This window comes from Microcaecilia unicolor, chromosome 10 (assembly GCF_901765095.1).
Source record: "Microcaecilia unicolor chromosome 10, aMicUni1.1, whole genome shotgun sequence".
NCBI lineage: Eukaryota > Metazoa > Chordata > Amphibia > Gymnophiona > Siphonopidae > Microcaecilia > Microcaecilia unicolor.
In genome coordinates this window covers 136,167,345-136,192,235 of record NC_044040.1, presented here as the reverse complement: position 1 = coordinate 136,192,235, position 24,891 = coordinate 136,167,345, and the positions used below count along the sequence as shown (strand labels likewise).

The 24,891-nt window shown below is 48.6% G+C and overlaps 1 protein-coding gene across 1 annotated transcript in view; it reads right to left on the bottom strand.

Annotated features, from left to right (window-relative positions):
- Positions 1-24,129, bottom strand: part of HDLBP (high density lipoprotein binding protein) — a gene marked incomplete in the record, with an annotated part of 521,467 nt that extends 497,338 nt beyond the window's left edge. The window contains 1 exon segment of the mRNA XM_030216982.1: positions 24,046-24,129.
- Between the last annotated feature and the right edge of the window lie 762 nt (positions 24,130-24,891).

Sequence of the window (24,891 nt, the reverse complement as noted above, 5' to 3'; positions counted from 1 at the left end):
TGACGGAGCTATAATTCGGGTTCTTTTTTCCCCGCATGCATCACCTTGCACTTGCTCACATTAAACGTCATCTGCCATTTAGCCGCCCAGTCTCCCAGTCTCGTAAGCTCCTTCTGTAATTTTTCACAATCCTGTCGCGAGTTAACGACTTTGAATAACTTTGTGTCATCAGCAAATTTAATTACCTCGCTAGTTACTCCCATCTCTAAATCATTTATAAATATATTAAAAAGCAGCGGTCCTAGCACAGACCCCTGAGGAACCCCACTAACTACCCTTCTCCATTGTGAATACTGCCCATTTAACCCCACTCTCTGTTTCCTATCCTTCAACCAGTTTTTAATCCACAATAGGACTTTTCCTCCTATCCCATGACCCTCCAATTTCCTCTGTAGCCTTTCATGAGGTACCTTGTCAAACGCCTTTTGAAAATCCAGATACACAATATCAACCGGCTCCCCTTTGTCCACATGTTTGTTTACTCCTTCAAAGTATTGAAGAAAATTGGTCAGGCAAGATTTCCCCACACAAAAACCGTGCTGACTCAGTCTCAGTAATCCACATCCTCGGATGTGCTCTGTAATTTTGTTTTTAATAATAGCCTCTACCATTTTCCCCGGCACCGACGTCAGACTCACTGGTCTATAATTTCCCGGATCCTTTTTTTATTTTTTTTTTATTATTAATCATATTTATTGTTTTCGAAACACAGTGCTTACCAACAACATCTCATGCTACAACCATGTATGTTAACATTTCATATTCAACTGTCCCAGATTTTCTCCCTTCCCCTCCCACCCCTCCCCTACCTCCCCCCCCCCCCCCCCCAGTTCAAGCATTTAAAATTTTGCTCCTAGCAACTGGTGTCAGGGTGTCCCAGTAGGGGGACCAAATTTTGCAGAACAGGTCTCCTGCCTCTGATGCCAGATCCGTGATGCTATGCCGTTCCAAAGCACACATTTGTATCATCAACGATCTCCAACAACTGACTGTGGGTTGCTCCTCTGTCAGCCACACTTGTAGGATTGTTTTCTTCCCCATCAGGGTTGCCCTCTGAAGGAACGCCCTCATGCCAGTCGGCGCTTGACCCTGAACAATAAATACATGGAAAAGTTGTTTGGGAGAGTGATGCCATCGAATTCCCCTCATGTCCGATACATGCTCCGCCAAGTTTTTCCAAAAACCATGTATCCTTGGACAGGACCAGAACATGCGGCCCAGATGTGCATTTGTGCGGGCACATTTCGGGCAGGAGTCAGTGTCTCTCAGCGTGGCTCTGTACGCTCTATGCGGTGATATGTACAATCTAAAAATAAATTTATATTGGGTTTCCCGCCAGCACACATTCTCAGTTAATTTATAGATCCGCTTAATGCACATTTCCAATTGCTCCTGTGTGAGTTGTACTCCAAGTTCTGATTTCCACTGTTGTAACACCACAGAATAATTTGCTAGTTTAGTATGTTCTCTCAAATGCACTTGGAAATATTTCAGCGGGACTCTAGCCTGCGCGTCCAAGCCCAGTAGTTCATTGTATTTCTCCCATGTTTCCATTGTCAAAGTTTCTCTAGGCAAGGTCCGCACATAGTGCTGTAACTGTAAATATGCAAACAAGTCTGCCTCATGTAGTTTATACTCTCTACAAAGTTCCACAAACGGTTTTATTATTCCCTGTTCATTCACCACATGGTACACATATCTCACTCCCTTTGTTGCCCAAATCTGAAAAGCCCGTGAAGTACTACCCACTGGAAACTGGGGATTCCCCCTAATGGGTAGCAGAGGGGAACTTACTTGGTTAAGCCTGCAAAATTTACAGAGCCATTTCCAGGTATGTCTCAGAGGTTGAAATATCGGGGTTACAGGACCTAACTTCTGTGCCTGTCCCCCGGGAGCCTGTAACCAGCTTGCAAAATGTTGTTCCTGGAACCAGTGTAGTTCAGATAGTGTAAGAGAAAAATATTCTGTGTTTCTGAACCAGTCGGAGAGATGTCGAATCCCACCAGCTACTGACAGCAGGCGCAAATCCAACACTCCCAGACCTCCTTTCTCCCGGGGCAACATTGCATTATGCATTGTCATCCGGGCCCTCTTCCCCTGCCATAAAAATTTTGCTAGTTTTCCCCTCAGCCACCTCTCGTCCCTTCCTCTAAGATACATGGGCATCATTTGGAAGGTGTAGACCCAAATTGGAAACAAGATCATGTTATATAAGGCCACGCGTCCCATCAAGGATATAGGAAGCGCCTGCCACCTGCCCAAAGCACTCTCCACCTTTCTTTTTAAGGGTTCTATATTTAATGCATATATGCGGGTTAAATCGAGTGGAATTTTCACCCCCAGGTACGAAATTCCCTCCTGCGCCCATTGCATTGGGAAGGGTCCCTCCCATGTCTCTTTTATCTCTGGTTCTGAGGGTAGGGCTAGTGACTTGCTAGTGTTCAGTGTAAACCCAGAATGAAACCCTAACTCTTCAATTGCTTCGATCAGTCGCCCTAGTGACTCTTGGGGCCTTGTCAACGTCAAAAACAGATAGTCCGCGAAGGCCAACACTTTCACCGTTTGGCTCAGAAGTGTAACCCCCTGTATCTCGGGGTCCTGTTCAATCGTACGGAGAAGCGGTTCTAGGTAAAGGAGAAACAACAGAGGGGAGAGGGGACAACCCTGCCTAGTACCGGCCTGTATCTCCAATGGATCAGATCGCTTCCCATTTACTAGCAATCTAGCTGTGGGTGTCGCATACAAAGCTTTCACGGCTTCTAAATACCAGCCCGACACACCCACATGTTCCAGTACCCGAAATAAGTAGCTCCATCTCACTTTGTCGAAAGCCTTTTCAGCGTCAAGGCTTGCCAGTAAAAGACGAGTATCTGTTGCACGGCATTGGGCAATAGTTAACAAGACCTTCCGTACGTTAAGCACGGAATGTCGCCCCCTTACAAATCCTACCTGGTATTGTCCTATCAAAGTAGTCAAGTGAGGTGCCAGCCTGTTTGCCAGTACCCGGGCTAAAATCTTGAGGTCTACATTGATGAGCGATATGGGTCTGTAAGAACCTACACGATCCTCTGGCTTCCCTGGTTTGGGTATTAGCGTAATCCAGGCCTCGTTCTCTCCCCTAGTAAAACTCCCTCTCTGTACCACCGCCTCATAATATTCTAATAATGGCACCCCAAAATCTGCTGGCAGAAGCTTGTAGTACTCTGCTGAGTAGCCGTCCGGCCCCGGCGCCGAGCCCTGTGGCAATGACTTAAGCACCTGTTGTATCTCCTGCATCTGTATAGGTCTCGAGAGCCCCTCGCAGACGCCAGGCGGCAGCGAGGGCATCCCCGCATCATCTATGTAATCTTGTACCGGGGTTTCTTCTTCCTCTCCCCCTTGCATAAAGCCTGGTAAAGAATGCGTGAAACTCCTCCACTATGCCCTCTGGGGTCCTTATCCTGGTTCCCGAAGAAGAGATCACTGATGTAATCAACCTCTTCCGCTCCTGTGCCAGCATCTTCCCCATTTTATTCCCAAATCGTCTAAATCTCATCCCCCTCACCCACAGCCTTTTCTTTGTCTGGTCATGTATGAGGGAGTTGAGGGCCACTGAGGTTGCCACCATGGCGTCCCTATGCTCCTTCGATTGGGTCTTCAGATATTTCTTTTTCGCCTGTCTCAACTCCTTCTCTAATCTGATTATTCCGGCTGCAATTCTCTTCCCCCTGGCGCTCATGTATGCTATTATACTCCCCCTAAGGACCACTTTCGATGCCTCCCAAAACACTATTGGGGATTCACAGGATTCTGCATTGGTATCCACATAGGCCTTCCACTGCTCTTTAATGTACTTCCAAAAGTTCTCATCTTTATACAAAAAGGACGGGAATCTCCATAACCTGTCCCACTTCCCGGGGCCCGCAAGATCTATATCCACCCAAATTATCGAATGGTCAGACACCTCCAGGGGGCCTATTTCTGCTGCTGTTATGCGTGGGAACAATGAATGGGCCACTAATATGTAATCTAGTCGGGACCAGGTTAAATGGACCTTAGATTGATGGGTATAATCGTTTGTGAGGGGATGGGTCCGCCGCCACGGGTCCACTAAGGTTAAAGCCATGCACATAGAGTCTAACACCCCCTCCCTCTCTACCGGTCGCCTCGTTCCCGATCGATCGGCTTGCTGATCCATAACTTCATTAAAATCTCCCACCCAAATCCATGGCGCATCAGTGTACTTTAGTCCCAGTGCTATTAGTTCTTGGAAAAAAGGGGGAAGCTTGAACGTTAGGCCCATATATCGTGCACAAATAACACATCTGCCCCTGTATATTTATTTTCAGTAATAATACCCTTCCCTTTTTATCTGAGTGAATCAATTCTGTGTGGCATGGGAGCCCTTTCCTGATAAGGACCGCTACCCCGCTTCTTTTCCCTCCTGATGAGGAGTAATAACAAACTCCCACCCACTGTTTCAGTTTTTCGTGCTCAATATCAGTAAGCTTAGTTTCTTGGATGCATGCGATGTCTGCTTTGTGATGTTTAAGCTGGGCCAATATTTTAGACCTTTGATGGGGGATGTGATGCCAGAGACATTCCAAGAAACAATTCTGATTAGCTGGTTAGCATGTGGCATCACCATTCTCTATTGCATATTTGTATAGAATCCATTCTGATCGGTTCCCCCAGGAGCCCAGCCCCACTCCCAGGAGACAGCGACCCACGCTTCTTTTCTGGTCATCTCCCATGATCTCAACGGTCCTACCCGCCACCAGAACACCCCTACTATATTGCTTGATCTTTCCCCCATCCCCTCCCCCCTTCCTCCCCCCCTTTTATCCCCTCCAATGCCAACTATGTGTGCTGCCATAAAGCGTCACCTGGGTCACTCGTGTGCTGGGATCCCCCTTCCTTTCCCAGTCAAATCCTATTTACAGCAATCTAATCCACATCTTACCCACAAAGTCAGTCATTCAGCACTCACTCTCTACTTCTCAATGTCCAACAGTCTGCACTTTTTCTCAGAAGTGATCCAACCTTCTCAGCTCCTCTTGTCTTCCCTCATGTGGGTGGTGTCTGGTCACTGAATTCTTTGTTCAGGAAGTCCATTGCCAGCTTTTCTGATGAGAAGACAGTCCATGTCCCATGCATTTGTATTTTTAAAACTGCTGGGTAGGACAGAGCAAAACCAACTTCTTTTCTGCTAGTGTTGAACATATAGGGTGGAATCTCCTTCTTTTCTCCTGTATCCCTGCTGAATAATCTGGGAAAATCAAAATTGCGTTTCCCTCTAATTTCAGGGTCTCTCTTTTTAATTTGTATCCATGCATGATCTCCTCTTTGTAAATGAAATTGTGTTTTTTAATTATCACAACTCGCGGCCTTTTGCCTTCTTGAAATCTCCCGAGCCTGTGTGCCCTTTCGATACAGAGGCCTCCTCTGCTGTCCGAGAGTGCAAACTCCTTTTGAAGCCAGTTTTCCAGCATGGGCCCCAGCATTTTGTCAGACACAGTCTCAGGTATACCTACTAGCCTCAAATTGGAGCGGCGGGCCCTATTTTCAAAGTCCTCCAGTTTCTCAGCCTGCACATTGATCTTTGCTTCCAGCTCTTCTATCTTTGTCGCGCTTGTGGCCCACGTGTCTTCCATGTCAGACATTCGTTGCTCTAGGTCTTGTGTGCGCTTCGAAACTTCCGCAATGTTGGCATCCATTTTGTTCAACTGGGTTGCCAGGGATTCCAATGGGGGCTCCAAGGCTAGCTCGATCACTTTTGAGATCTGCAAGAGCTGCCGCTCCGAAAACTCGGCATGCGTTCCTGGCTCCCCGTCCGCCATCTTGGATACCGCGAGCAAAGGCGGCGATTTTCCTCTCTCGGTCCGAACACTTCTTTTTGTAGATCCCGCTGGCATGGAGACTAAGAACTGGTCCATACACCTTCCCGCTTCGACTCACCAGGTCAGAGGCTGCCGGAATTTTCTTTAGTTGCTGTTTTCAGGCAAAACAAGGAGCGGGGATCCCGGAGCTCAGCTGCTGGCGCTCTCAGTGCATCACGTGACCTCCCCTGGAACCTTTTTAAAAATTGGCGTTACGTTGGCCACCCTCCAATCTTCCGGTACCACGCTCGATTTTAAGGATAAAAGTCTGACAGCTGCTGCACCGAGTTCCGCAAGTATATGCTCAAGAAGAGGTGGTATGACTGGATACAGGCAATAAGCATAGAGGCCTGATACATCTTTCTCCTAAAAGAGTTCAGGGTTCTAGCTTCTCTGCCTGGGGGAGCCGAGGCAAAGCCCTATTACTCCTGGCTCTCTTGAGAGCAGCATCCACCACCATGGAATCGTGGGGTAACAGACCTCACCAAACCAGGTTCCCCGTGGATCCAATCCTGGGTGTCAATCTTTTTGGGGACCACAGGGACAGACATAGGGGATGCCCAGTTCCTGACAAGGACTTCCGAGTACCTCGTGCAGAGGAGCTGTCACTGCCTCCTTAGTAGGGGATTGTAGTCCAGGACCTCAAGCAACTTGGCCCTGGCCTCATCCTCCACTTCTACATAGAATGGAATGGCATCATCCATGTCCCATACAAAAGAGGTGAAAGAGGATCTCAGGTGGTGGGGAGGGCTCAGAAGGAATCCCATAGGACTCGTCGGAGGAAAAAAGTACCTGGGATCTTCTTCTGACACCCACGAGCGTATCTCCTCTGTATCACATAATTCCCTAAGGGATGTCTGAGACTGGGCCTGCCTCGATGTCAAGGACACATGTCCTCGAGAGCGACATCAAGAAACTGGCTCCCACCTCGCCTCCTGTGAAGCTTCCTCCACTGACATCGAGGAGGTGACAGCCTGGGTGGCTGTTGACACCGGTGCTGCAAGCGGAGCCGGAGACAACAGCAGAAGCTATGGCAGGCGCAAGCACCCCCAATACCAACGTACATCAGGCCATCCAGCCGCTCAGGGATCAAGGCCCAGATGCACTCATCGAGGGCCGCCATCGGGAAAGACTGACGTCGGCTGAAGCATTGCTGGGGCCGGAGCAGGATCTCGGCTGCTTGGAGACACAAGTGTCGGCACCTCCTGGATAGAGGGGGAGCGGTCCTCTTGGCATCAACGCTTCTCAGGTGCCAAATCTCTCAGAACCCTGGATCTCCCAGCACCATGCATCGGAGATCGATGTTGGTGCTTTTCTGCTTTTTCCCGATGCAGGTCAGCCATGCTCCTCAGTACCGACGAGGAAGCTGTCAAATCCTCCCATTGCCTCGGGGTTTGGTCCGACAAAGGGCGATCTTAGGGGTCCTGCATAGCAGTAGGCCTCGAGACAGATGGATACCCACTCGATGCCTCACTGCTCCCAGTGTCACGGGGCCTCGACGCAGTCATCCCTACCTGGGCTCCTGATGTCAGTGCGACACCTCAGACCTCAATGCCAATGCCGAGGGACCGGACCGGGCTCCAAAACTCCTGACGTGTTGAGCCTGTCGGGAAACCTGAGTCCTCATTTTCAAACGAAAGCAGAGGACACAGTTGGCCGGGCTATGGTCATGCCCCAGGCACTGAAGACACCAAGAATGGGTGTCCTTCCCCGAGATGGTCCGGTTGCACCAAGTACAATGCTTGAAGCCACTGGGAGTCTTCGTGAACATGGAAAGAAAAACTTAAAGCAAATCAAGAGACGTGAAGGTACTGGAAAAAAGGCACAAGAAAAACAGCCCATGTCGAAAACCAACGCAGGCTAAAAAGAAAGTAAAGAAACTAAAAGGAATTTTTTTTTTGAAACACAACAAAAGCGGGTTAAGCGAAAAAGATCACTGAAGGCACTACAAAAAAAAAAAAAAGCACAACGCGCTCTGACTGGACGTGTAAGGAGCTACTACAGAAAGCAGCTGCTCCTCATGCAGAAAAAGGGAAACTGAGCCGGCGTATTGGTGCTGCAGGCGGGAAGGCACTCACACATGCGCACTGGAGAAGCACTGCTCGCACTCCAAAAAGCTCTCATTTTTTCTATGGCATTGTCAAACCGGGCAACGCAGTAACAGCGTCTACCCACGTGAGAATTTTAAGCCTGCTTGTCCTCGGAGAATTTAAGATTGGGTATTTGATTCCTTCTACATCCACACTGGAATAGTTATCTTTGCTATAGGGGGGTGTTAGCACTAGAAACTGAATTTTCTCTCTGTTCAATTTAAATTTGAATGCTGTCACCCAGTTTTCCAAAATATTGACTCCTGATTTGATCTCATCTATGACTCAATCCCTTTTAGTATGGATCTAAATGAAAACAGGCACATCATCTACATACATGAATAGATGAAACCTAAGTTTTGCTAGTTTCTTCAGTGAGAGGCTCATATGAACTCTAGTGTAACGGCTCAATAGTCACTACTCTCTGGTGACACCTGCGTTATACAGTGGAAATGCAAAGAAGGAAATGGAGGAAACTTGTTGCTAATGGTTGTCCAACTGAACACCAAGATTATCAGTAGTAACTACAGGACATACCTTGGGCACTGTGATAATCTACTGCATTACTGTAATGCTGTTTAGTTCAAAGGTTATCTGGGAAAACTTGCACAATTTGCTATATGGTGCTAAATGACACCTAGATATTTCTGCACATACCATTTTTACCAGGCAGAATTTCTTTAGCTGGAGAATTTAAAAAAAAATTGTGCTGTCCTGTCTCCTCCTAGCTAGAGGTCTTTATTTCTTGGTTCAGCTTCTGCAAGGGCAGACATCAGGGAGTCAGATCAGAGACAAGTACCATAGGATGAAGTTGCTAAAATAAAATGCAGGATAAATTACAAAGCAAACAAAATGTCAAAAAGTCAATTCCAGAGAAGCCTGAAAATGCACTGACAGTTTAATGTCTGTACTTTTCTAACATAAGAAAATGTATCCACGCAGTGACTTGTTTCAGGATCTTTAAGGTACTTTATAGTCAGTTTTAGGTTTTCAAATTGCCAATATTTGATAAATTAACCCATTCAAAGGGTTCTCAAAATAAATGTACAGCATTTAGGATAGTGCAAGCCCTCTTCAACAGCTTCAAATTAAATATTTTCAGTCAAGAAAAGTATCAAGTCAAAAGATTTTTTTTTTTTTCATTCTTGCTAGCTCACAGAGCAGAGTACGGTCAAAGGCAGTACTCTGGTTACACGTAATCTTGTGTTTTCTATCCAATCTCAATTAGGGTTCTCAAGTCATTTTTTACAGCACCACCCCTCAAGCTTGAAGGCAAGTTTCCAAGACAAGGTAAAATAGCCCAAAGCTTCCAATCTGTCTTCACTTTTATGAAAGCCATCATTTGACTTGTAAAGTTGGTGCAGTACCATCAGCTAAATCTACCTTTTTGATAACAAATCAACTGTAGCAAAACAACATTCCCTTATGTACCACTTTCCAGCCATTCCCTCTACTGTATACATACAATTCCAACTTTGTCATATCCTGAACTTCTACACCAAAAATAAAAATGATTACGCCTACAACACAAGACCCTGAGAGAATACCTCGCCCCCTCTCAAAAAAGGGTGATAAGAGTTCACCTAAACACATGTATTTTGGTGTAGCTGCTCCACTGGCTAGCTATAATTTTCATTTTACTATATACACTACAGATTCAGTATAAAACTCAGATCTTCCTGAAGGGAGCACATTTGACAGTTCAAAGATCATTGTAAAATGTCATTTATGATCAGCAATAGAAAAACTGGGTGCCTTTCTCCATTTTTCCTCTATAATTAGTTAAGATGTTTTAACCAGATAACTGAACAAATGACCTTGAACTCGCATGGTATGTTACCATTTGATAACCCCACTCTCAGTTTTACTGTGCTCTAGCTCATAACAAATCCAACCAGAAAGGCTTGTTTACAATCAAGGCCCCCTCCCAAGAAATACAAATCCTAGAATTTATATATAACTAGTAAAAAAGGCCCGTTTCTGGAACGAATGAAACGGGCGCTAGCAAGGTTTTCCTGGGAGTTTCTATGTTTGAGAGAGAGAGCCAGAGTGAATGTGCAGGTGTGTGACAGAGTGAGACTGTCTGTGTGACAGTGTGTGTGTGAGAATGAGAGTGTGTGACAGGGCCCCCTCCCCTGTTCCTAATGCCCCTCACCCCGTTCCCTCCCCTCCTTTTCCTCCTCCTTCCCACACTTTGGGTTCCTTAAGACTTTCAAAAGTCTATGTACCCCGTGGCCCTAACGCCCAGTATCCGGATACCCCACCGCTTTCCTCCTCACCCCTCCCCCAAGATGTAATACTTTCACGTCCTTCATTTTTTTTAAAAAAAGTGTCCTATCCACCCTGTGTACAAATGCCCGGTATTCAGATTGTGTTCCTGTCGTAAATTTTAATTTCTTTCATTCAGAACTTGCCCCCCCCCCCCCCCCCCCGAACACTTTTGGTTCCTTCAGTCTTTTAAAACTCTCCTATGTACCCTATGTGCTAATGGCCAGCATTGAGATTGTTTTCCTGTCCCAAATTTGCATGTCTTTCAGTCATTCACAACTCCCCACCCCCCTTCTCCAGTTTAACACTTTCGTTTCCTTCAGTCTTTTAAAACTCTCCTATCTACCCTGTGTCCTAATGGCCAGCATTCAGATTGTTTTCCTTTCCCAAATGTTCATGTCTTTCAGAACTCCCCCCTCCCCCCATTTAACACTTTCGGTTCCTTCAGTCTTTTAAAACTCTCCTATCAACCCTGAGTCCTAATGGCCAGCACTCAAGATTGTTTTGCTTTGCCAAATTGTCACTGAGGTCAGTGCATGCCTGCCTAGCAGACCACTTCCGGCAGGCACGGTCCCAAGCACATCCTGTTGGAGGTGAGAATTATTATATAGGATTTCCCAACCAAACGACTTCAAGGGCATATCCGTTCACATTGCAGAATCAAACATACAACCAGCACTGGAGCAGAACCCTCATCATAGTTTTGGCATATTTACCACCTAAAGCATTCCTTAGAGTGTAGCCAGGAGAGGCTGGGAATTACAGGTCCAACTGATATTAAAACAGAGGACAGTGGCATTCCTAGATCTACTAGGTCAGTGTTTCTCAAGTCCCATCCTTGAATACCCCTTGCCAGTCAAATTTTCAGGATATCCACAATGAATATGCACGAAAGAGATTTGAATATAAAGCGAATGCTACATACCTGTAGAAGGTATTCTCCGAGGACAGCAGGCTGATTGTTCTCACTGATGGGTGACGTCCACGGCAGCCCCTCCAATCGGAAACTTCACTAGCAAAGTCCTTTGCTAGCCCTCGCGCGGCCGTCTTCCCGCCCGAAACCGGCTCGAGCCGGCCAGTCCAGTATGTAGCAAGACAATACACTTCAAGGGAAGACACAACTCCAAAGGGGAGGCGGGCGGGTTTGTGAGAACAATCAGCCTGCTGTCCTCGGAGAATACCTTCTACAGGTATGTAGCATTCGCTTTCTCCGAGGACAAGCAGGCTGCTTGTTCTCACTGATGGGGTATCCCTAGCCCCCAGGCTCACTCAAAACAACAACATTGGTCAATTGGGCCTCGCAACGGCGAGGACATAACTGAGATTGACCTAAAAAATTTACCAACTAACTGAGAGTGTAGCCTGGAACAGAACAAACAGGGCCCTCGGGGGGTGGAGTTGGATCCTAAAGCCCAAACAGGTTCTGAAGAACTGACTGCCCGAACCGACTGTCACGTCGGGTATCCTGCTGCAGGCAGTAATGAGATGTGAATGTGTGGACAGATGACCACGTCGCAGCTTTGCAAATTTCCTCCATGGTGGCTGACTTCAAGTGGGCTACCGACGCTGCCATGGCTCTAACATTATGAGCCGTGACATGACCCTCAAGAGCCAGCCCAGCCTGGGCGTAAGTGAAGGAAATGCAATCTGCTAGCCAATTGGATATGGTGCGTTTCCCTACAGCCACTCCCCTCTTGTTGGGATCAAAAGAAACAAACAATTGGGCGGACTGTCTGTGGGGCTGTGTCCGCTCCAGATAGAAGGCCAATGCTCTCTTGCAGTCCAATGTGTGCAGCTGACGTTCAGCAGGGCAGGAATGAGGACGGGGAAAGAATGTTGGCAAGACAATTGACTGGTTCAGATGGAACTCCGACACAACCTTTGGCAGAAACTTAGGGTGAGTGCGGAGGACTACTCTGTTGTGATGAAATTTGGTGTAAGGGGCCTGGGCTACCAGGGCCTGAAGCTCACTGACTCTACGAGCCGAGGTAACTGCCACCAAGAAAATGACCTTCCAGGTCAAGTACTTCGGATGGCAGGAATTCAGTGGCTCGAAAGGAGGTTTCATCAGCTGGGTGAGAACGACATTGAGATCCCATGACACTGTAGGAGGCTTGACAGGGGGCTTTGACAAAAGCAAACCTCTCATGAAGCGAACAACTAAAGGCTGTCCTGAGATCGGCTTACCTTCCACTTGGTAATGGTATGCACTGATTGCACTAAGGTGAACCCTTACGGAGTTGGTCTTCAGACCAGACTCAGACAAGTGGAGAAGGTATTCAAGCAGGGTCTGTGTAGGACAAGAGCGAGGATCTAGGGCCTTGCTGTCACACCAGACGGCAAACCTCCTCCAATGAAAGAAGTAACTTCTCTTAGTGGAGTCTTTCCTGGAAGCAAGCAAGATGCGGGAGACACCCTCTGGCAGACCCAAAGAGGCAAAGTCTACGCCCTCAACATCCAGGCCGTGAAAACACTCCAATCTCCACGGTTCTTCGGAGGATAACTCCAGAAGAAGAGGGAACCAGATCTGACGCGGCCAAAAGGGAGCAATCAGAATCATGGTGCCTCGGTCTTGCTTGAGTTTCAACAAAGTCTTCCCCACCAGAGGAATGGGAGGATAAGCATACAGCAGACCTTCCCCCCAATCCAGGAGGAAGGCATCCGACGCCAGTCTGCCGTGGGCCTGAAGCCTGGAACAGAACTGAGGGACCTTGTGGTTCACTTGAGATGCGAAGAGATCCACCAGGGGGGTGCCCCACGCCTGGAAGATCTGTCGCACCACACGGGAATTGAGCGACCACTCGTGAGGTTGCATAATCCTGCTCAACCTGTCGGCCAGACTGTTGTTTACGCCTGCCAGATATGTGGCTTGGAGCACCATGCCTTGACGGCGAGCCCAGAGCCACATGCTGACGGCTTCCTGACACAGGGGGCGAGATCCGGTGCCCCCCTGCTTGTTGACATAGTACATGGCAACCTGATTGTCTGTCTGAATTTGGATAATTTGGTGGGACAGCCGATCTCTGAAAGCCTTCAGAGCGTTCCAGATCGCTCGCAACTCCAGAAGATTGATCTGTAGATCGCTTTCTTGGAGGGACCACCTTCCTTGGGTGTGAAGCCCATCGACATGAGCTCCCCATCCCAGGAGAGACGCATCCGTGGTCAGCACTTTTTGAGGCTGAGGAATTTGGAAGGGACGTCCCAGAGTCAAATTGGAGCAAATCGTCCACCAATACAGGGATTCGAGAAAACTCGTGGACAGGTGGATCACGTCCTCTAGACCCCCGGCGGCCTGATACCACTGGGAGGCTAGGGTCCATTGAGCAGATCTCATGTGAAGGCGGGCCATGGGAGTCACATGAACTGTGGAAGCCATGTGGCCCAGCAATCTCAACATCTGCCGAGCTGTGATCTGCTGGGACGCTCGCACCCGCGAGACGAGGGACAACAAGTTGTTGGCCCTCGCCTCTGGGAGATAGGCGCGAGCCGTCCGAGAATCCAGCAGGGCTCCGATGAATTCGAGTTTCTGCACTGGGAGAAGATGGGACTTTGGGTAATTTATCACAAACCCCAGTAGCTCCAGGAGGCGAATAGTCATCTGCATGGACTGCAGGGCTCCTGCCTCGGATGTGTTCTTCACCAGCCAATCGTCGAGATATGGGAACACGTGCACCCCCAGCCTGCGAAGCGCCGCTGCTACCACAGCTAGGCACTTTGTGAACACCCTGGGCGCAGAGGCGAGCCCAAAGGGTAGCACACAGTACTGGAAGTGGCGTGCGCCCAGCTGAAATCGCAGATACTGTCTGTGAGCTGGCAGTATCGGGATGTGTGTGTAGGCATCCTTCAAGTCCAGAGAGCATAGCCAATCGTTTTGCTGAATCATGGGGAGAAGGGTGCCCAGGGAAAGCATCCTGAACTTTTCTTTTACGAGATATTTGTTCAGGGCCCTTAGGTCTAGGATGGGACGCATCCCCCCTGTTTTCTTTTCCACAAGGAAGTACCTGGAATAGAACCCCAGCCCTTCTTGCCCGGATGGCACGGGCTCGACCGCATTGGCGCTGAGAAGGGCGGAGAGTTCCTCTGCAAGTACCTGCTTGTGCTGGAAGCTGTAGGACTGAGCTCCCGGTGGACAATTTGGAGGTTGTGAGGCCAAATTGAGGGTGTATCCTTGCCGGACTATTTGGAGAACCCACTGATCGGAGGTTATGAGAGGCCACCTTTGGTGAAAAGCTTTCAACCTCCCTCCGACAGGCAGGTCGCCCGGCACTGACACTTGGATGTCGGCTATGCTCTGGTGGAGCCAGTCAAAAGCTCGCCCCTTGCTTTTGCTGGGGAGCCGCGGGGCCTTGCTGATTCGCACGCTGCTGACGAGAGCGAGCGCGCTGGGGCTTAGCCTGGGCCGCAGGCTGTCGGGAAGGAGGATTGTACCTACGCTTGCCAGAAGTATAGGGAACAGTCTTCCTTCCCCCGAAAAATCGTCTACCTGTAGAGGTAGAAGCTGAAGGCTGCCGGCGGGCGAACTTGTCGAATGCGGTGTCCCGCTGGTGGAGAGACTCTACCACCTGCTCGACTTTTTCCCCAAAAATGTTATCCGCACGGCAAGGCGAGTCCGCAATCCGCTGCTGGATTCTATTCTCCAGGTCGGCGGCACGCAGCCATGAGAGCCTGCGCATCACCACACCTTGAGCAGCGGCCCTGGACGCAACATCAAAAGTGTCATAAACTCCTCTGGCCAGGAATTTTCTGCACGCCTTCAGCTGCCTGACCACCTCCTGAAAAGGCTTGGCTTGCTCAGGGGGAAGAGCATCAACCAAGCCCGCCAACTGCCGCACATTATTCCGCATGTGTATGCTCGTGTAGAGCTGGTAAGACTGGATCTTGGACACGAGCATAGAGGAATGGTAGGCCTTCCTCCCAAAGGAGTCTAAGGTTCTAGCGTCCTTGCCCGGGGGCGCCGAAGCATGTTCCCTAGAACTCTTAGCCTTCTTTAGGGCCAAATCCACAACTCCAGAGTCATGAGGCAACTGAGTGCGCATCAGCTCTGGGTCCCCATGGATCCGGTACTGGGACTCGATCTTCTTGGGAATGTGGGGATTAGTTAATGGCTTGGTCCAGTTCGCAAGCAATGTCTTCTTCAGGACATGGTGCAAGGGAACAGTGGACGCTTCCTTAGGTGGAGAAGGATAGTCCAGGAGCTCAAACATTTCAGCCCTGGGCTCGTCCTCCACAACCACCGGGAAGGGGATGGCCGTAGACATCTCCCGGACAAAGGAGGCAAAAGACAGACTCTCGGGAGGAGAAAGCTGTCTCTCAGGAGAGGGAGTGGGATCAGACGGAAGACCCTCAGACTCCTCGTCAGAGAAATATCTGGGATCTTCCTCTTCCTCCCACGAGGCCTCACCCTCGGTGTCAGACACAAGTTCACGGACCTGTGTCTGCAACCTCGCCCTGCTCGACTCCGTGGAACCCCGTCCACGATGGGGGCGTCGAGAGGTAGACTCCCTCGCCCGCATCGGCGAAGCTCCCTCCGCCGACGTAGTCGGGGAGCCTTCCTGGGAGGTGGCCGCGGTCGGTACCGCACGCGGTACCGACGTCGGGGACCTCAACCTGGGCGATGGGCCAGCCGGCGCCACGCTCGACGGTACCGGTGGCGCAAGCACCGCCGGTACCGGAGGGGTAGGGCGCAACAGCTCTCCCAGAATCTCTGGGAGAACGGCCCGGAGGCTCTCGTTTAGAGCGGCTGCAGAGAAAGGCTGAGAGGTCGATGCAGGCGTCGACGTCAGTACCTGTTCCGGGCGTGGAGGCTGTTCCGGGCTGTCCAGAGCGGAGCGCATCGACACCTCCTGAACAGAGGGTGAGCGGTCCTCTCGGTGCCGATGCCTGCTGGGTGCCGAATCCCTCGGCGACCCAGAGCTCTCGGTGCCGACACGGGGAGGAGACCGGTGTCGATGCTTCTTCGATTTCTTCCGAAGCATGTCACCAGAGCTCCCCGGCACCGACGAGGAGGACGTCGAATCTATCCGTCGCTTCCTCGGGGCCGAGACTGAAGAAGGTCGATCTCGGGGGGGCTGTACCGCAGGAGCCCTCAGGGTAGGAGGAGACCCACCCGAGGGCTCACCGCCACCAGCGGGGGAATGGACAGCCCTCACCTGCACTCCACCCGATGCACCACCGTCCGACGACATCAGCAGACGAGGTCCTGGTACCACCGACGTCGATGCAGCTATCCGATGTCTCGGCGCCGATGCAGAGGCCCGATGCCTCGATGCACTCGATGCAGGGGCGGCCGAGGAAGATGGTCTGGACGCTGACGACGTCGATGCACTCGAAGATCCCGGTGCCGATGCCGACGAAGAGCCCGAGAACAACACGTTCCACTGGGCTAGTCTCGCTACCTGAGTCCGCCTTTGAAGCAGGGAACACAGACTGCAGTTCTGAGGGCGGTGCTCGGCCCCCAGACACTGAAGACACGACGAGTGTCGATCAGTGAGCGAGATAACCCGGGCGCACTGGGTGCACTTCTTGAAGCCGCTGGAAGGCTTCGATGTCATGGGCGGAAAAATCACGCCGGCGAAATCAAAAGCCGAAATGGCGAAATTTGAAGCACCAAATTTAGAGGGAGAAAAAATCTCGACCGAGGCCGAAAAGAGGCCTACCCCGACGACGAAAGAAAACTTACCGGGGCAAAAAAGCTGGAAGTACGGGGAGGATTTACACGAAACCCGGCGGGGGGTTTCCGGAGCACTTCCCGACTAGGACAAAGCTTTCCCGAAGGAAAAAAACACGTTCAAAACAAATTGGACGCGCGAGGTCGACTTTCCGGGGCTCGACACGGCGAAAACACGACCGTACCGAGTGCGGACAAAAGAAGACTGGCCGGCTCGAGCCGGTTTCGGGCGGGAAGACGGCCGCGCATGCGCGGTGCGCGCGGGCGCGCGAGGGCTAGCAAAGGACTTTGCTAGTGAAGTTTCCGATTGGAGGGGCTGCCGTGGACGTCACCCATCAGTGAGAACAAGCAGCCTGCTTGTCCTCGGAGAATGGAGGTAGTATATACAAATCAAGTTCATGCATATTCATTGTAGATATTCTGAAAACCTGACAGGCAAGGGGTACTCCAGGACTGGACTTGGGAAACACTGTACTAGGTTACACGATCTGAGGCACCATGGCTTTACCAGAGATAAGACTTGTCCGACAAACTTGTGTGTTTTATTTGAATTCTATTGTACACCATTTTGGCAGTGACAAAGCAGGTACATCAAATGAATAAACAAAGCTGGTCAATTTCTTTGACTGGGTCTGCAATTGACCCAAGGTGACTGTTTCACATTGGCATACATTTTCAAAGCACAGACTTACAAAGCCGCAGAGGGGCATAATCAAAAGTGGGTGCCCATCTCCATGGGCGGGACAAACCGTATTTTTGAAAAATGAAGGGCGCCCATCTTTTTTTCGATAATACGGGTTGTGCGGGGCAAATGCCTAGGATTTGGACGTTTTTGAGCTGGGCGCTATCAGTTTTCAGCGATAATGGAAACCGAAGGCGCCCAGCTCAAAAACGAACAAATCCAAGGCATTGGGTCGTGGGAGGGGCCAGGATTCGTAGTGCACTGGTCCCCCTCACATGCCAGGACACCCTAGGGGGCACTTTTACAAATTTAAAAAAAAAAAAAAATTTTAAAGTAGCTCCCAATTGCATAGCACCCTTCCCTTGTGTGCTGAGCCTCCTAAATCCCCCCCAAAACCCACTGCCCACAAGTCTACACCATTACCATAGCCCTAAGGGGTGCAGGGGGGCACCTACATGCGGGTACAGTGGGTTTTGGGGGGGGGGGGGTTGGCGGGCACAACATTAACCAGCACAAGTGGAACAGGTAGGGGGGGATGGGCCTGGGTCCGCCTACCTGACGTCCACTGCACCCACTAACAACTGCTCCAAGGGACCTGCATACTGCTGTCAGGGAGCTGGGTATGGCATATGAGGCTCGCATACAGGCAGTCAAAAATAGTTTTTAAAGTTCTTTTTTTGTGGTGGGAGGGGGTTAGTGACCACTGGGGGAGTCAGGGGAGGTCATCCCCGATTCCCTCCAGTGGTCAACTGGCCAGTTGGGGCACTTTTTGGGGACTTGGGTCGTGAAAAAAAAAAAAAAAAAAAAAGGGTCCAGCATAAGCAACCCAAATTCTCGCTTCTGCAGCCCTTTTTTATTTTCAATTATCGGCCGAAGGCGCCCATCTCTCCTCTGCCGATAAACACGCCCCAGTCCCGCCTTCACCACGCCTCCGACATGCCCCCGTCAACTTTGTTCGTTCCCGTGACGGAGTGCAGTTGAAGACGCCCAAAATCGGCTTTCGATTATACCGATTTGGGCGCCTTTGCGAGATGGGCGCCCATCTCCCAATTTGGGTCGAAATATGGGCGCCCATCACTTTCGAAAATAAGGCCGATAGTAATCCAAGCAACTTTTTAAGTCTAAGTGCTTTCAATAAGCCCCATGGTATACCTGATTTCAGTAAGGCTTTTTTTAAACATTATTCTGCATCATAAATAAACACCCCTAATATGAAATAAAGTGACCGTTTGAAACTAGTTGAGTAGGAGCAAAAAGGTAGTGGTAAATGAAGTTTATTACTACCAGTGGTATTATAGTAGGGATCTCCCCTTTGGTCTGGTTCATCATTTTCTGAAAGACTACCAAGAAATGTTTGTCTTTCCCCACAATTACCAAATCTCCATCAGGGTAAACACCTGGAAGATGCAGACAATAAGAGTGTGAAGAACAGTCTAGAGTTTGATAGCTAAGATTTAATTTTTTAAAAATGCAGTGTTCTATATTTGGTATGCAACAGACCAGTACAACAAGGGGGCAAAGTTCTTTTATGCACAACAGCAGATCTGGGGTGATCGTATCTGATGATCAGAATATGGCCAAACATATAAGTTAACAGCAAAAAAGTCACAATGACTGGGTGCACAGAGGAATTGCCAGCAAGAAGGTGGCAATACTTTATCTGACGAGATTTCATGAAGGACTGTGTACAATTTGTACCCCGCGCTTTCCCACTCATGGCAGGCTCAATGCGGCTTACATATACAGGTACTTAGTTGTACCTGGGGCAATGGAGGGTTAAGTGACTTGCCTAGAGTCACAAGGAGCTGCCTGTGCCTGAAGTGGGAATCAAACTCAGTTCCCCTGTTCCCCAAGACCAGAGTCCACCACCCTAACCACTAGGCCACTCCTCCACCTTCAAAAAGATAGCGTTTGTTCAGAGGACAGCTACTAAAATGGTGTTTGTCATAATTGGGGGGAGAGAGATCTAAAAAAATGTATACCCTCCAGGATAAGGAACGGTAGAGAAAAATCTGAAAGACATTTAAATACCTCCTACATATAAATGCACAGGAGATGGGCCTTAAAAGGAAGATGGACCCTTATAGGTCATACAGTCATGAAAGGTTAGAATTGCCATTTTGAATACTGAGCCAACTGGGCAGAACAAAGAACCACTGCACCATCCCACTAGATTACCAAGGCTCACCTCTGGTTAAGTTCCCAGTATGAAGAGAGGTTGGCCATTAGGATGGGGGAGGGGGGAGCACTGGTTCATTTATTTAAAAAAAAAAATTACACACTACATACTCATTTCCATAGAAGCAATTAAGTGTTGTACAATTCTAAAATCATCAGGCAGCAACCTAAAGATATGTGGATGCCAGCTAATATTCAGCACTAGCACCCACAGACTAAGAGCCAAAGACAGAACTGCCTAACAGCTCCTCTTTGACTTAAATCCCCTCCCCCCAGACTGCCTCGGATTCCATAAAGTAGGAGAGGGGGGTTTTCACCTGACACTGCCCAGTTAAGTGCTGCTAAATATGGGCAGCCCGCCAGCTCACTCAGTATGGTTTAAGTGAACCTCTACATCTCATTTAATCCATGCTGAATATTGACCCCCTATGTTTCTATATCCCAACTAGGCTGTGGACTAAGGATCCATTAAGTTGTTTCCAAATAGAAATATTCCTTACATTAGACCTCTCACCAGAAGTCAAAATCTAATGAACAACTTTATATTATGGAATGCATTACCACAACCTCTTACAGCAATCTTTTGTTGCTTCAAAAAAATATATTAAAGCTTTATTTATAGATGCTTCTAGAGCATATGTTTGTTTTTGTCATGTTCAACATACTGTATGTCACTAGGGGTGGGACTGCACTCAGATTAGCAGTAGAAGCCGACTAAAACCAACCCAACATCCAGATTTTAGCCAAAAATGCCAGAGCAGTCTTGGCTAAAAACTGAACCCACCCACCCTTCCCCGGCAAGCTACCACCACCCAAAGGCCTACTTTTACATGCCCTGGTGGTCTAGTGGAAGGCCCCCCCCCCCCCTCAGACCACCCAGGTTACCTTTTAAATCTTCTAGTGATCTAGTGGTCTCTTCCGGGCAACAGCGATCCCCAGCTGCTCTTGCCCCTGCTAGTTCCTCAGCTAATATGCTGCTGAGATTGCTGCGGATGGTCCCAGAAGCCATTTTGAGATTGGAGCCAGCATAAGCCGGAGTGACTGGTGGATAGCTTTTGCACAAAAGATACCACTAGACCACCAGGAGATTTAAAAGGTAGGCCCAGGCAGCCTGAGAGGGTGGGGTGCCACCACTAGACCACCAGGGGATTTAGAAGTAAACCCAGGGAGGGCCTTCAGGTAGTGAGAGAGTGGAGGGGCCTGTTTTGTTTTCGGCCAAAGCCAAAGAGCAAATTTTGGCTGCTAATTCAGTTTCAGTCGGCCTCTAAATAGCAGCTTAAAAAGGTTCAACGCTGGCCCATAAGTTACTCAAACCAACATTCTGCTTTTGACACCATCTTCTTTCCCAAGTCTGTGATAACAGTTTTCCCTTTTCAGACATCAGAAGTAAGGACCAGGGAAACAAGGGACAAGTGATGCTTCTGTTGGTGACAGACTTAAAACCCTGGGCACATCCTTTCACCTTCTACTGTCTCAGGTACAACACAAATTGTAAGCCCAAGTGTAGACCGATGCAAAAAGCTTATGTAAGAGCTGTGTGCCAATGGTTTAGCACATAGCCAACACAAAAGCTTAAATGTTCAATTATTTATTCCCAATACAGTAAACAAGTTGTATGCAAATAGGACCTACACAAACTGTGTGTCCACCGCACTAACACTTTTTCTGGTCAGATATGCACACAGTATTGACATATATACGCATGTGCTGGAATGCTACTCCAAGCGTAAATTTTTCTGATGCTGAAATATTGACAAACAGCTAGTATCAAGTAAGTTACCTCTAGTGGTTCTTATATAAATATTTTTTAATGCACATAGAGATGATTGACAGACACATGCTGTCTCAATGCACTGATATTGCCCTTGAGCTGAGTGATTGTTTGACCCCAACAAGTGAAGAACTGCATTCCAGCACATGAACAATGAGTACCAATAATCTTTTTCTGCTCAAGGGCTTGGGGACCAATAACCAGAAGCAAACGTGAGCGCTGGAGGCTATTAGAGCCCTCGTTGCTCCCGCCCCATGACCAAAGCCCATGAGCATATGAAACATGCTCACGAACTCAGACTGCAAGCAGCACGCAAATGCATGCTAAACAGGGCATTTACTATTCTTCCCCAATGCTCAGCAGGCATTGTGCCAAACATCAGCACTGCTCCCGCAGCAAACCCTACACCAACTTGAAGATGCCTTAGGGTTTGCAGAACATTGGGGAGCCCTGTCCAGCATACATTTGCATGCTTTACAGGCCTCTCCCCCCCAAAAGGGACTGGAGGTCCACCCAGACAAGTTTCCCTGATGGCCCAGTGGCCTTTTCCTTCTCCCTCCATGAACCTTGCAATGACAGAGGAAGTAGCACTCCCTCCTCCAAAATGGCAGGACCCTGCCCAGTGCATCCTGGGATATGCTGGTGGGGTTTCCCTACCATATAAGGTACCTTCACCCCCTTGCATGAGGCACGGTGTGGCAGGGCAGGTCTCCTATTTGACAGGTCCAAGTTTTTGGTTTGTTTGTTTTTTTTGACAGCCCCAACCTGTCAAACAACTCCTGCGGGAGGATTGTGCCTTAAGTGCATGCCAATGCACAATTCTCCAGCAGAATGATCAAAACTTAATAACAAACATAAATTTGCATGCTTTCAAATGTTGATCATGAGGGCTTTAATCCCCTGCACTGTTCGGAACAGCACGAGGGATTTGATCATCAGGGTCCAAATTCCGTTCTATAGGCAACTGCAACTTCACACATCTCTTCCCCCCCCCCCCCCCCCCCCCTTCTGTCTTTAACCATACTCTTCTTGGAGACCACAAAGTTGCAGGTACTATTATGCTAGTAATAGGCATTAAATCCTCAGACACTACTGTGGAAGAATGATTTAACTATGTCTCTTCAAACTTGGCATTAAAGCTCCTGCTTTATGCTCAACATTACAAATCTTCTATGCACTGAGCCAAAATAACTAATTACTTTATTACCACTAGTTTAATATACTGTGCACTGTTGTCCAATGCACAGCTTTACGCAATGTCTGCCTCTGTGAAAAAGCCTTCTGTTCATTAGGCAACATTCGCACACTTTTGCTGTACCTATACCTTAGGCAGGAAAATAACTTGTGTAGTAGTGGATTCTAACTTATCTTGAGTATGGATTTATTTTGTGAAGAGCGAATAAAATGGTAGAACTATAACGAACTTCACCTAGTTTTAGAAAAGAACGTTAAAACCATATGGAATGTCACAATCGCCCCAGCTACAGTCCCCTTCCAGGCCCCACACACCTAATTTTCTTTTGGGGCAGCATACAACCCCCCCCCCCCCCCCCCCCCGCCCCCAAAGATAAAATTACCCAGCGATGCATATGTTTTGCTGTAATAAACAGGGTAAGGATTAGCCAAGACCCGGCGAGAGACTGCTGTACTACTTTGCCAACGTCACCACTTAAATCTCAACCAAGTTATAACCTCCCAAAGAACTTTCGCACATTAATAACAAAACAGCAAATGCAGAGCTGTTCAACTGATTGTTGTGGCAAAATCCACATAGGTAATACATTTTTAGCGTTTCAAATACACACAAAAAATAAAGGTAAAAGGCTGTTATTCAAAGTAGCCTGAAACCTACAGGAGAGTCAGTAAATCAAAGAATATACAATCAAGTATTTCGACAACTACAGACAAACTTAAGTACTTTCCTCCAACAAAACATCTGAGAACGCTTACAAAATACTTTCTACCAGAGTAAAATTCGAAACAAAATCCACCCATAACTTGAGTGATATGATTCTGAATTTGTTTTTTTCGTGTAAATTAACTACTCTGCATGAAAAATTAAGAGATCAAGCCTACTAAATTAAATGTTTTATTACAGGGGGGGGTTCGTTTCATGTCCTAGGCCCATGCGCAATAAGTGACACGTAGCTATCCCAGATCTACACTCCCCGCTTAGCCTCCATAGGATGGGGAGGGGTGAAGTGAAGGAGGAAAAGGCGGCTTTATAACCAGGGTGCAGAACTCTATGACAATAGGACAACACATGATTATGTCCTGGGAGTGAAAGAACTTCTGGTCTACCCCCCTCCCACACCTCAGTCAGCTCCACGTAGGCAGCTTACTGCATAAAATGCACGTTGCCGGCCAGAGTCCCTCCACAAACTTTCTGCGGCTACAGACACTGCAAGGATTTCTTTTAACCCTTTGCAGCTCCCCAGTCAGCCAGCTTACAAATTAGCGATGCAAAACAGAAAAAGCTGAAAGGGGAATAAAGTTGGAACATATCTACTACTCTATTCGACTATACTTACTTTGGCCGATATTCCCGTTCAGCTCTCACGGCAAGAGAAGCCCTGAGCCCCTACTGGAGAGAGTTCGGACGTTCGCTGCTTGATATTAATATAGGGCAAGAAACGGCCAATGTATGTGAGCTACGTCAAAGGCTGTGACTAAAACAGTCCCACCCCCACCCTGTCCCTGCCTCACTCAGTTCCGGCACGCAGCTGAGCTGAGCTCAGCTCAGCCTAGAAGAATCGGCGAGCCGTTCTCAGGGTAGATTGGATAGCATCGCCGCAGGCTCTCCTACTACTGACAAGCCCTACAGTCAGTGAACATATCTGAAAGACACTTCAGGAAATTAGCAAACACTTTTGCTGTACCTTGGGAAAACAAGAACTACTATTTTGAACTCGGCAGTTCCGGGAAAGAGAAGAACAGCCCATGGCCCTCTGGGAGATGATCTCCACTTTGCCCTGCCCACAGTGATTACTGCAGGAAGAAAGCTCGATCCTATTTCTCTATAGAGATCAGAGGGGAGGAAAGTAAGATAAGATAAGGGGACGGTGAATGGAGCGTTGGTTCCCCGCTTTATGTTTCGGGTTACTTTATCTTGACACACTATATCAACTTCTATCACCATTGGACATAATCAGAACTGTTGGAGGGTGATTATGACTGGTCTATTTATCCTAATCTTGGCGGGGGACCAGACTGGCTAGGAACCTGAAAATTAATTTAGGGGAAGAGGAGGACAAGGGTGAAGATTCACCTAGGGTGCCGAATATTTTTACACGGGCCCCGCTCATGGTGTCTTTAGGTTCCCTTATAAGCACTTGTGACCAGTTAAAAAAAAAAAACATACAAGAAGCATTTCGTTT